We start from the raw sequence: 13,526 nt of genomic DNA on the forward strand, positions 1-13,526 counted from the left end.
TGGGCCGAGCCCGGAGGATCCATCGAAGAAGGCCAAGCCCAGTGGAAAGAAGACCCAAAACTGATAGTCCAGCAGCACTTGTAATTGCCTATAAAAAGGCAGTGAAGAGAGTGAAAGGGGGGATTATTATTATTTTTAATTGAAAATGTAATGAGATTCTGTCCAAATAGAGAGAGAAAATTCTTTGCATATCCAATTGGCGCCGTCTATGGGAAACGATGAAGAACATTCATTCATGCTTGATCGATGTCATATTAATTCGAACTGGTCCGTGAAGACGAAGCAAGATTTCTAGAAATTGAGTCCAGATCGGAGAGATTGCAGTTTTTTTTTTTGAAGGAATTCTTGATTACTGTCGGTTTAGATGTGTTTGCGTTGGAATTACGCAGCTGAGATTTGCTTAATCGCAGCTAGATCCGGTGAGTTAAAAGCTAGAAAAGCTCAGATCTAGCGAATTGTGATCGCGATTCAGTGATGCAGAGTTCAGATCCGACGAGGTTTGCATCGGTAAAGCTCAGATCTGATTAAGATCTTGTGACTCATGCCTTTGCTTCGCTCCGGAATCATGATAGGAGGCGAGAGCTCCAATCCGATGGAGAATGTCTAGCAGATGAAGCTTGATGAGTTGATGAATATGATCGAAGTTCTTAGGAGAGATAATGCAGAGCTGAAAGATGGGATGCAGCGCCAGGAAGCTCTGGCGGTTCTGCAACCGCCTTTGGCGGGTGAAGAGGTTATGCATCCTGTTGTTGCGCGTTAAGGTGAAGAGGAAGAGAACAACTTGCCAAATCCTCATCACGAGGAGGTTAGGCCGGACGATTTGTCACCAAATCCTTGCCGTTTTGATGATCGAGAAGGCTCAATTCACTTAGATCCACGGCGTGAGCAGATCAGGCGAAACGCGGCAATGACTTTTGATCCGAATCAGGAGAGGTCCAACTGAGAAGAAGCTGTGGAGTTTGGACCTCACAAAACCACATCGATCTGGCAGAAGGAATACATGGAGGAAAGATAATCCGATTCGCTTTATCGACCTTCAATGGCTATGTTAGACTACCGAAGCTCAGAAAGGAGATCTACGGATCAGAGAGCTGCTGCAAGGTTCCATAGAGAGAATGAGGCTCTTCGTTCAGAAGCTCGGACGGTTGACTCGCCATTTACCGATGAAATTCTGAATTCTTCGAGTCCCAGGAAATTCTCCATACCAGTTTTCATCCTGTTTGACGGAACGACTGATCCGATCGATCATGTGTATCATATCCAATTGAAAATGGCACTGAACACGGAGAATGACTCCTTAATGTGCAAATGTTTCCTAACAAGCTTGGCTGGACCAGCGCTCAATTGGTTCAAAAACTTACCGAGGTGATCGATTGATAGTTTTCGAAGCCTTTGCGATCGGTTCATCAGCCAGTACTATGGGAATAAGCTCCGGGCAAAAGATGTCTCCAGTTTATTCACAATGAAGTAGCATGAGGACGAGCGTCTCCAAGCTTTCCTTACCAGGTTTAACCTTACTAAGAGCATGGTGATTGAATGTCATCCTTCTACGGCGGTTCAAGCGTTTATATTGGCCATAACTCGTGCCACTCCATTCCACATAAGCTTGGTAGTGAATACGCCGAAGACTATGGATGAACTTAATGAAAGAGCTGATGGATTTGTGTGCTTGGAAGAAAAAGAGGCAGCTAACGCTCGGAAGACATCCATCATATCAACAGAAGAGAAAACCAAAACAAAGATCAGACAAAAGCAGGTTCAGCCACAACGTCAGACCTCGTGGAAATCTGAGAAAAGGCCCAAGGAGGAAGAGCTGGTTATTCCATTGAAAGTCACCTTAGCAAGGCTGTACTAAGAAAATAAAGATAAGTTCTGATCTCCTTTACCAATCAGATAACCCCTTGAGCAGAGGGATCAGTCTAAGCATTATGCATTCCATTCTGATTTTGGTCATCAGACTAATGAATACAGGAACTTAAGGAGACAGGTAGAGATGCTGATAGCCAGAGAGGAGTTCGCAAGTTATATTCAAGGCCCGACAGTGGAACAAAACCGACCGATGGAGCAAGTGAAGAGGAATCAGAAGTTGAACTCCCATAATACGCAACCAGTTCGAATAATCAATGCAATTCACAGTCGGCCTGAACCTACTGAGGAGTCAGATGAACTACTTCGAACACGCCTTCGCCAGGCACAGATGAAGAGGAGGATAGACAGTGTAAACACTCTGCACCAGCAGAGTGCATCAACACAGATCAAGTTTGAAAGAACCGACCTGTTACGCTTTCAAATTCCTTACGAGGATCCATTAGTCGTCAGTTTGACAGTAGCAGAATGCCTGGTACGACGAGTCCTGATTGATCTTGGGAGCAGTGCGAATGTTATGCCGAGGGACACATTCGATCGGCTCGAAATAAAACCCTAGAGGCTCAAGCCCACTGCAAATCCCTTGCTAGGGTTCGATGGAAAACGGGTTGAACCCATCGGTATGGTGGAAGTTGGAGTACAGGCTGCAGAAAGGGTTCTGATAGAGAGCTTTGTGGTAGTTGAGATCCACCCGTCTTACAACCTTCTGATGGGTAGAGGGTGGATTCATAGAGTTCAGGGTGTTCCCTCAACTCTGCGCCAGGTAATGAGGTGCTTAGGGCCTGACGGAAATAAGGTAATTGACATTCATGGGGACCAGGTTGCAACTAAAGAGTGTTATTCTGTGACGATGAAATCCGCTGGGAAAGGAAAAACAGCTATTCGCTCGGCAAGCTCGAAATAGCAATTACAGGAACCTCCACCCACATAGAATGGGGAGGAGGAGCCTATGGACTTAACTGAAGAGCATCTTGCTGATGTGCAGATCCACCATGACAGGCCAGAGCGAATAACCAGAGTGGGAATAAGACTTGGCGAGGACAAAAAACGGGAGCTAATTGATTTTTTTATCTCAGAATGCTGATGTGTTCGCATGGAGTCACTTAAACATGCCAGGAATCAGTCCTTCTGTATCCTGTCATTCCCTTAATGTTAGTCCGACCATGAAACCTGTAAGGCAGAAATAGAGAAGATTTGGTCCAGAATGCAATCAGATTATAGCTGAAGAGGTTGATAGGTTACTTGATGCAACGTTCATTAGGTAAATAAAGTACCCAGATTGGCTCTCAAATGTTGTCGTTGTGCGAAAGAAAAATGGCAAATGGCGAGTGTGTATTGACTTCACCAATTTAAACAAAGCCTGTTCGAAGGATAGCTTCTCGCTCCCAAAGATTGACTAAATGGTAGATGCTACCACGGGGTACGAGCATTTAACCTTCCTAGATGCTTATTCAGGCTATAATCAAATCCACATGAACCCCGCCGATGAAGAGAAAACTTCTTTCGTTACCGAACGAGGGACTTACTACTACAGAGTCATGCCGTTCGGACTAAAGAATGAAGGAGCAACCTACCAGAGGCTGATCAGCAAGATTTTTAAAGATCAGATGGGAAAAACTGTGGAAGCTTACATTGATGACATGGTGGTAAAGAGTAAGAAGAAAGTTGATCATTTGAAACATCTCCAAGACGTGTTCGATGTGCTAAGAAGATATGGAATGAGGCTTAATCCAAACAAGTGTTCATTGATCGGTTGGTCAATTAACATCAACCTTCGCAATAGCACGAATCATTGTAAAATAGGGCTATTGGTCGGGTAAGTCGAACCACAGGGACTACGCTAGTCTAATACAACCTAAATGTCTAGAATCATTCTTAGAATGATGAAGGGTGTATAGAGGTTTTGTTGGATGTCACTTAAGCTAGGAAATTAAAAGTGCATAAAACAATAAATTGCAAGAATTCAAGGGAGTGAAGTACAAGTAAAGAAGGCTAGGGAAATGAATCCACCTCCATCCCTATACACATGCTAGGTTAAGATTAATTTAAGGGGAAAACAACATATATGATAGTCATGATACATAACAATACTAGGTTGCTATAATATCCTTAAGAAGTTCATTTAATTAGAAAGGCAAGAATAAACCATCAAAGGTTCACATGATCAACTACCTAAACTAAAATGTAGCTTAGAACATGCTTACTAAGCCAAGGATTATCAAGCCCTAATTTAAATGGTGAATGCACATAAAGCTAAGAATCAAGTATAGCCCATCAAAGGGAAACCCTAAGCCATGAACTATCTAGGTTCTCCAACTCCATGCCATTAAAACCATTCCATGATCTAACTTCCATTGTCACCATGGAAGTGCAAGCAATATGATTAAGAAAAGCAACCATCCAAGACAAGATGAATAACTCACAATAATCATTTAAAACATTCAACATTCATTACAACAAAAATGAGGCTCTTGACCATGGAAAGACTAACAAAAATACATTGTAATCCCCAAAAATAAACTATACTAACACATGCTTACAAGGGAGGGGTTTCATCACCTCCCTAGATGAGGTTTAGTTACCCATTGGTGAACTAGAAGAAGGAAGAAGCATCATCCTCATCTCCATTTTCGAGCTCCTACTGTAGCACTCAAGAACACCCTTCTCCTTGCTCTCTTCTCTCTCTTTTCTCTTGCTCAAGATAAAGCTTAATGATATATGTGGCCTTTGGGTAGCCTTTTATGCTCCAACAATACCCTCTCTCTCCTCCAAGGAACACCTCCAACCACTTCATAAAGAAGGAAGATGGCATTGAGGAAACCAATGTGCAAGTGGGCTGAAATGAGCCATTTCCGAAGGGCATTCTGCCTGATTTTCGAGCACACGCTTGGTGACTTCGAGCACTCTAACTTAGTGCAATGTGCAACATGCTCCTCTTGCTCAGTGCTGACCTATTTTGGGAAAACTGCTATAACTTTGTGCCCCGAACTCCGAATGACGATCTGTTTGAATCTTTGGAGAGCTGATTCAGTGCTTTAAAAACTTCATGTTTTGATGAAGACCCAATTCTCAAGTCTGGTTGGTCGAAAATGGGGAGAAAGGCAGTACATCAGTGCTGCTAGGCAGTTATGCGCACCTCTGTTGTGAAGATCATAACTCTCTGCTCCGAACTCCGAATGATGAACCACTTGAAGATTTGGAAAGCTGATTCAGAGCTCTAAATCTTTCATGTTATGAGGGAAGTCCAGTTCTCGAGTTTGGAAGGTCAAAATGGCAAGCAAAGTCCAGGCTCTACTGCTGCCAGAATTCAGCATTGGCACCTTTTGTTGCTCAAGATTCCACAAGGCCTTATTCTTGTTCCATTTTGGCCAATGAACCTGAAAATGCATAAAAACATAGAATTGGAGTTAATCTACATAAAATAATCAATAACTGGACTTTGTTAATGTAATTTAGGGCGCTTGAATATACATTATTCGGCGCTTATCACACCCCCAAACTTACATTTTGCTAGTCCCTTAGCAAAACTACAATGAAAAACATAAAGAAAAGACAACCATGGGCATGCTACTACAAAAATATCCTCCATGGTAAAATGAGATAGAAACATAGCTCAAATACAACTTGAAACAGACAAAAACTGGAGATGGGGTCATTGGGAAAACTACCTTGCATATATGAAGCATTGATACAAAAATTGGCTAAATACTTTTCTACATACATGCATCAACATCAAAGTCTATATAAATAACTCAATTATCATCTCTTGAATGGAAATCAACTCTAGCTTCAGTGAAAGTGAATTGGATTCTCAACATGCGGCTTTTACTTTCTTTTCCAATTCCAAGGCACAAGTTTTCAAGTCAATGAATTCCCTTTTACATGAAGTTCCTAAGGCATGATTTTATTTTCAAGACAACTTTTGTTGCTTGTTAACAATTTATTTCAACACATAAGCGAAACATAGAATGGTTGTGCAATGCTGAAGTCCCTTAAGCTTTCTAACCAACCCTTGTAGCAAGCGTTAGGCCAACAACTCCCAAACCAGATGGCTTTAGGGTGCTAAGTGTAGAGACACTCCATAGGGCTTAATAGCTCAAGTTGGAAAGGCTACGAACTCCAACGAACCATGTTTATTACTAGTTTAATTTTTTTTTTTTTTTGAATGACCGTGCAATGTTTAAGTCCCTTAAGCTTTCTAACCAACCCTTGTAGCAAGCGTTAGGCCAACAACTCCCAAACCAGATGGCTTTAGGGTGCTAAGTGTAGAGACACTCCTAGGGCTTAATAGCTCGAGTTGGAAAGGCTACGAACGTCAACTGGTCATCATTTTTTTTTTTTTTTTTTTTTTTTTTTAATAAAAGATACATGCCAAAGGTATCCATCTATCAGGTTCATCAAATCAGATTAACTAGGCCAAGGTCAAGGTCAATCAAGTTGCATGCCTCACAGTTAAGTTTCCAATGTGCATCTGTGCATTGTGAAGCTTATAAGAGTGTAAATCCAGCAAGAATCTAATTGAGGCATTTATACAGACTACATTGTATTTACATGATCATTTCAACTCAAATTTTTCTTTATTTTCAAAATTTTCAATTGCTTCTATACACAAGGTATTAAACATATGTTTCATCTCCGACAAGTGTCAAGTTATACTATCATTGCTTAGCAAAAATTATGGAACCAAAAATATGCCAAGAATGCTTGATGCACCCCCAAACTTAAACGACACAGTGTCCTCAATGTGGACATGGATGCAAGTGAGAGACAAAAATGACAACGAGTATAAAAGGAACAACAATACCCAGGGGGAGGGAACGGCATTTTGAGACAAAAACCCCCAAACTTGAACTGGACTGCGCAACCTGGAAAGCAACATGAAGAACCAAAAGAAACAACCACAAACAGCATTAATAGCACAAGCATAAAGACAGAAAACGAATGTATCGAAAGTTAACAGAACATAAAGAATTTGCATTGCAAAAAGAGTTTACATGATGACAAAAAGAGCTGTACAGGGATCATGTCGACCAGAGCAACCTATACATAGCAAATTCTTACAGTGTAAAAGGAAAACAAAATATACAAGAGAAATAGTTACAGAGGAAACAAAAGAGAAGGTCCACACGCGCAATAAGCTACTGGCCAGAAGGTAAACGGGCGAGGATGGAATGGAGGAGAGATTGAGTCTTACGCCGTTCAGCGGAAGCCAAACGACGGTCCTCAGCAGCAACACGGCGATCTTCAGCAGCAAGACGACGATCTTCTTCAGCACGGGAAGAAGACTCACACAGAGCCTGAGTGCACGCGGACAAAGAATGCTCAAAACGATCGAGTCGCGCATGAATACCGGCAATGGAAGCCCGGATGAAAGCCTGGTCCTGGTGAGAGTCGACCGAAGGCTCTACCCGCGCAGTGGCTGCGGCGGTGGAAACTGCCTCAGAAGGAGGAGGAGGTGGAGCGTGGATGAACAGGGGGGCCGGAGGCGGAGGGGTACTAGAATGGCTCAGAACATTGATCCACCGGCGCTGGGTAAAAATTTTAATTTTGTCGCCTTTTGGTTCGTGGGGAGGAACAACGAAACCCTTGTGCTGAAGGAGTCGAGTGATGAAAAACGGCAAAGGCAATTTCCGATTTTCAACTCGCGGAGCCCGTGCATTATGAGCATCATGCCAGAACTTCATAAAGGTGGACCAAATGAGCTCTGGGATGGAGAACCATTGGCCTTGGTCCATGGCATATAGGGCTTGCAGAAAGAGGCCCCGACGCTCGGTGCTGTGCACCAAAGGGCAAACATTGTGCTTGAAGACAGTGTCAATGAACCATAGGCGTTCCGGAAGATTGGTCTTGCGAATAAAAGACCGGGGCCGAGTAGGATCGTCAATAGGGCAAATGGCAGCGGCAATCTGCGCCACAGTTAATGTATCTGGCTCCTCATATAAAGGGAGATTCTCACGATTGACAATGTCATCGGGGCACTCAATGGGGCAACCAGAAACCTGAATGATGTCGGTCATAGTGAAAGTATAGGCGGTGCCATCAATGGATGTAGTGAGAGAAATGGGTGGCTCTTCAGGGCACTGGAGATTCTGGTAGAAGAGGCGCACTACACGGGGGTAGGCAACCCTGGCAAGGGGTGCGCAAATGTGTTGCAGACGCCGGTTAGTCAATTCGGCGACAGCCCATGAAGTTGTGGGTAGAATGTCAAAGGCATCCGTGAGCGGAAATGAGAGTTCGTAGTTGAGTTGTTTGCGATCCCAAGGATCACGTGGTCGCTCACGAGTGACAGCACGGGCACCTGAAGAGGGTCGAGGAGGGCGAGAAGGACCGGCACGAGACATTTAGAGAGGTGGACTTGGTTGAGGAATTTCAGCGAACACCTGGCGTGCACCACAAAAAGGAGAAGATGGAAGTGAGTGGGATGGAGGAGCAAACCCAAAAAATTTTGCAAGATAACAAGCTCTAGCATAGAGCAACATCAATAACAAGCAACCCAAGCATCAACAAAATCACCGACATGCAATCCCATCCTCCTTATGATGAAATAAAGACAAGGAAAGGAGAAAAAAAAAAAAGGAAGCTCACATACCTTGGGACAGAATATGAAAGGGGAACTGCAGAGATGTAGGGGTGGTGGCAATGTGGGTGGGCTGGTGGTGGATGAGAGATGGATTGGGTGTTGTGGGTAGAGAGAGGAGGTGGTGGCATGCATTTGGTGCATGGAGGGGTTGGTGGGTGGTGTGCCGAGAGAAAGGTGGTGTGAGGGGGTGAGGGTGTGGGAGTTTGATGGGTTGAGAGGGAGGTGGAGTGGGGAGGTTGGTTGGTGTGGGGAAAGGGAGGAGCCGAGAGATAGGAAGGTTGGTTGTGAGGTGGAAGAGGGGTTGGTGGTGGTTTTGTGGGTTGAGAGGGAGATGGAGATGCGAGGGAGAGAATGGGTTTTAAAAGAGAGAAAAGAGAGCTTGGTTCGAGCACTCGAAGGCCCACTTCGAGTGCTCGAAATGGGGGCAGAGAGTTGGGTTTGGCATAGGGTGTGGGAAGGAGGAGTTCGAGCACTCGAAGCTTGGTCTTCGAGTGCTCGAAATTGGAGCAGTGGGTTGCAGGGAAGGGTGAGGGGTGCCGAGAGGTGAGCTGGGTGGTGAGGGGTGTGAGGGGTGGCATGCATGAAGGTTGATGGTGTTGGAGGGGTGAGGAGGTGAGAGGGGTGGTTTGAGAGGGTTGCATGGAAGGTGGTTAGCTGGGTGGTGAGGGGTGGCATGCATGCATGGGCCTGCATGCATGCATGGCCGAGAGGGTGGATGGGTGGCTTGAGAGTGGTGCATGGAAGGTGGTTAGCTGGGTGGTGAGGATGATGTGGGGTGTTGATGTTGGTGTGGGATGGTGGGTTGTTGTTGTGTTGCCGAGAGAGAGAGAATGTGGGTTTGAGAGGGATGGTTTGGGTAGGTTGCAGGAAATGGGGTTGTTGTTGGGGAGGAAATGGTGTTTTGTGAGGAAGCCGAGAGTAGTGAGGGTGTGAGGGGTGGCATGCATGCATGGACGTGCATGCATGCATGCAGGGTGGTGATGGTCGTTTAGAGAGAGAGAGAGATGGTGGGTTTAGATGTGGGGGTTGGTATGGTGCATGGTGTGTATTGATATGTTGATGGCATAGTGGCCGAGAGATGGTGTGAGAGAAGCTGGTGTAGGTTGGTAAGAAGGGTGAGTTGATTCTTGCATGGTGGCTCATGCATTTGGGGAGGGTTGCAGATGGAAGGTGATTGCTGAGTGGTGGGTTTGGCATGCATGCAGTGTGGTGAGCTGGGTGGTGAGGGTGTGGGTTTGGTGTGTGGATGGGGAGTTGGCTGCGAGGATGGGAGTTGGAGCACTCGAAATGGCCTTTTCGAGTGCTCGATATTGTGGCAGAGAGTGAGGGTTGGCTGGGGCATGGAATTCGAGCACTCATACCAGAATTGAGAGTGCTCGAAATGAGGGCAGTAGGTTCGGCAGTATGGGTGGAAGAATTTGGAGCACTCAAATTGGGAGCTAGAGTGCTCCAAAAATGGGCAGTGAGCTTGGGATTGATGGTGAAGACATCTGGAGCAATCCAAATAGAATTTAGAGTGCTCCAAAATGGGTAGTAGCTCATGGAATTTTGATTAGATCATTCGAGCACTAGAATCTTGGCCCAGTGAGCATTTTGAATGGATGCAAGTGCTGAAACAAATGTGTCAAACTTTGCAACATCTTGCTAATGCATGAAGATAATTGGAAAATTTTTTTTTTCAAAATGTAACACATTTCCAATGTATGGATGAATTTTGAACTTTGCAAATTCATTCCATTCCAATGCATGGATGTAAAAATTTTTAAATTTGGCATGCCATTCCCATGCATGGAAAGATTTTTGAAGCTTTGCATGGCAGTTGGAAAAATATGTGAAAACTTTGCATGCCATTCCATGCATCGAAAATTTTTCATGTCATTCCCATGCATCGAAAAATCATTGCAAGCAGCAGCTTCAATTCAAGCCATGCATGGAAAATTTTAAAACGTTGCACATTATTCCAATCTAATGCATGGATGGATTTTTGAAGCTTTGCATGCATGGAAAGAAATTGAAATTTTGCATGGGACAATGCATGGGGAATTTTGAAAAATTTTCAAACATTGCAAATGCATGGAAAAAAATTTTAAACAGTGCAAGAATTTCAATGCATGGATGATTTTGCGAAAATTTTCAAGAATGTATTACAAATGAGACATTATGCACATGAGTAGCATTCCCAAGATCCGATGAAATTGCTAGGAAGCGATGGAAATTTCCGGGAATGAAAATTAGAGTTGAGAAGGTCTAAGAAAAATCAAATTTTTGGCTTTTCTAAACCATTTCCCAGAAAATTTTGCAAGGCACGAGCAATTTCAAAAAGAAGGAAGCTTGGAAATTGGAAGAATTGCTTCCCTTGCTTTGCTAAATTTAATGTCGATAGCTAGACCAAGCTAGAGCAGGCACTAATCCTCATAAATTGGATCCGTCAAGAGGACTTCCTCAACTTTTTGGGTTAGAATTGTGCCGTCAATGCAAGGCTTAAGCCTTTGGCCATTTACCTTGAAGAGTGATCCACTTGCAGGATCATGAAGTTCGATTGCTCCATGAGGAAAGACGGTAGTGACAATGTATGGACCATCCCATCTTGACCGGAGTTTACCGGGAAAGAGTTTCAAGCGGGAATTGAAAAGCCAGACCTTTTGTCCCGGGGCAAAAGACTTTTTGACGATGTGTTTGTCATGAAAAGCTTTAGTCTTTGCCTTGTAAATTTTTGCGCTTTCATACGCGTCATTACGCAATTCCTCAAGTTCATTTAATTGCAACGCACGATTAGAGCCGGCTTGTTTGAGATCAAAATTGAACCTTTTTATGGCCCAATAAGCACGGTGCTCTAATTCGACCGGGAGATGACATGCTTTGCCAAAGACAAGTCGATATGGTGACATGCCAATGGGTGTCTTATAAGCTGTCCGGTAAGCCCAAAGTGCATCGCTTAGCCTTAATGACCAATCTTTGCGGTCCGGTCTAACCATTTTTTCTAAAATGTGCTTAATCTCCCGGTTAGAAATCTCTACTTGACCACTCGTTTGAGGGTGGTAAGGTGTAGCAACCTTATGAATGACTGAATACTTAGCAAGGACGGATTTGAGATAACGATTTCGGAAATGAGATCCGCCATCACTAATGATTGCTCGGGGCGTACCAAAACGACTAAAGATGTGAGATTGAATGAAATGGATCACGACTTTATGATCATCGGTTTTGGTAGCCGCGGCTTCAATCCATTTAGACACATAATCCACCGCTACAAGGATGTACTCATAGCCATAAGAAGATGGAAATGGTCCCATGAAGTCAATCCCCCACACGTCAAAAATTTCAACAATTAAAATGTTGGTGAGGGGCATCATATCTCTTCGGGACATGGATCCAAGTTTTTGACATCGTTCACACGATTTGCAAAAATTGTATGCATCCCGGAACAAGGTAGGCCAAAAGAATCCGCTTTGAAGGATTTTGTTAGCGGTCTTTTTGGCACTGAAATGGCCTCCACAAGCAAGAGTATGGCAAAAATTTAAAATGCTTGTGGCCTCGGTTTCAGGAATACATCGCCGGATGATTTGGTCCGGGCAATACTTGAATAATTCCGGATCTTCCCAAAAGAAATGCTTGACTTGGGAGAAAAACCGGTCCCTCTCTTGTTTGGACCAATGAGCTGGAATTTTGCCAACCGCAAGATAATTGACAATATCCGCAAACCACGGAAGAGTAGAATGTGAAACTTGAAGAAGTTGCTCATCCGGAAAGGAATCACGGATGGCTGCAAATTCTGAAGATTTCTCAATAAGTAAGCGAGAGAGATGATCGGCGACAACATTGTCGGTCCCTTTTTTGTCCCGGATGTCAATGTCAAACTCTTGAAGTAAGAGGATCCATCGAATTAAACGGGGTTTTGTCTCTTTTTTCGCTAACAAATGCCTAAGAGCGGCATGATCTGAAAAGACGATGACCTTGGAGCCAAGAAGATAGGAGCGAAATTTATCCAAGGCGTACACCACAGCTAGCAATTCTTTTTCAGTGGTGGCGTAGTTCAATTGGGCATCGCAGAGAGTTTTGCTAGCATAATAAATGACATGCGGAAGTTTATCCACACGTTGGCCCAAAACCGCCCCTAATGCATAATCGGATGCATCACACATGATCTCAAAGGGAAGAGACCAATTAGGGGGTTTCATGATTGGGGCAGAGGAGAGGAGAATGCGAAGTTTGATGAAAGCTTCCATGCAAGCGTCATCAAAATTGAACGGAACATCCTTGGCTAAGAGATTACACAAGGGCCGTGAGATTTTGCTAAAATCTTTGATGAAGCGACGATAGAATCCGGCATGGCCAAGAAAAGAACGGATTTGACGGACGGAATTCGGAGGAGGAAGATTAGAGATTAACTCAACTTTTGCCTTGTCTACCTCGATTCCCCGCTTAGAAATGACATGTCCTAAAACAATGCCTTCTTGGACCATAAAGTGGCTTTTCTCCCAACTTAGAATGAGATTCGTCTCTTTGCATCTTTGGAGCACAAGAGATAAATTTTTGAGACACGAGTCAAAGGAGGAGCCAAATACGGAAAAGTCATCCATGAAAACTTCCAAGAACCTTTCAACCATATCGGAGAATATGGACATCATGCACCTTTGGAACGTTGCCGGTGCATTGCATAGACCAAAAGGCATGCGTCGATAGGCAAAAGTACCAAAGGGACATGTGAATGTTGTTTTCTCTTGATCTTGGGGGGCGATGGCCACTTGGTTATAGCCGGAATAACCATCAAGAAAACAATAGAAGCTTTGGCCGGCTAACCTTTCTAGGATTTGATCAATAAATGGGAGTGGGAAATGATCCTTCCTAGTTGATGAGTTGAGTTTACGATAGTCAATGCACACACGCCACCCGGTGGTGGTTCGTTGTGGCACGAGCTCGCCCGCTGAATTTTCAACAACGGTGAGCCCGGATTTCTTGGGGACAACTTGTGTGGGGCTCACCCACTTGCTATCAGAGATAGGATAGATGATTCCCGCATCTAGCAATTTGATCACCTCTTTCATGACCACTTCCTTCATGTTTGGATTTAACCGGCGCT

This window comes from Cornus florida, unplaced genomic scaffold (genome assembly GCF_030987335.1).
Source record: "Cornus florida cultivar Cherokee Brave unplaced genomic scaffold, ASM3098733v1 CherokeeBrave_3.0.0_Hap2_Chr02, whole genome shotgun sequence".
NCBI classification, from domain to species: Eukaryota; Viridiplantae; Streptophyta; class Magnoliopsida; order Cornales; family Cornaceae; genus Cornus; species Cornus florida.